Raw genomic sequence first — 714 nt, 5'->3', positions numbered from 1 at the left:
AAAGTTTATTTTAGTTGCTAAATATTAATCTTCTATGTTTGGGCGTATTTTAGTCTTTAAGATTTAAAATGTCCTATTAGAATCCAAAAAAGTTTCATTTAGCATCAATTTAGTCCTACAGTGAGGTCAAAGTTAAATAATTAACAGAATGTCCTACATAACAACAATACAAAAATAAAATGATAATCTGGAGAATAAGTACAATCAAGCTCCAGAGACACAAAATCAACCGTGAATATATCAATACATTTATTTATTAATTTTCTTATAATATAAATAAAATATTTTTTATAAAACTAAAGAGAATGATAAATAAATGTATTGATGCACCAACGGTTGATTTTGTGCCTTTGGAGCTTGTACTTGTTCTTCAAATTATTGATTTTGTTCTTATACTATTGTTATATAAGACATTCCGTTAATTATTTAACTTTGATCTCACTGTGAGACTAAATTGATGTTAAATAAAACTTTTTTGGATCAATTTAATATTTTACCCTATTTTTTTGTATCAACTAATTTTTTGTAAAAAATATACTAATGATTTTAGTTATGTTAGTTTAGAAAACTAAACTTTAGTTTGGTAATTAATTAACTCGTTAATTTCAAAAAGTACATTATCATTTATTAATTTTTATTGATTTATTTATTTATTTATTTTTAGTTTTGATACTAAACCAAATTTAACGAAATAAATATTATTACATGCTAAAT

This window comes from Arachis ipaensis, chromosome B03 (assembly GCF_000816755.2).
Source record: "Arachis ipaensis cultivar K30076 chromosome B03, Araip1.1, whole genome shotgun sequence".
NCBI lineage: Eukaryota > Viridiplantae > Streptophyta > Magnoliopsida > Fabales > Fabaceae > Arachis > Arachis ipaensis.
Note: the sequence above shows the minus strand (reverse complement) of the source record.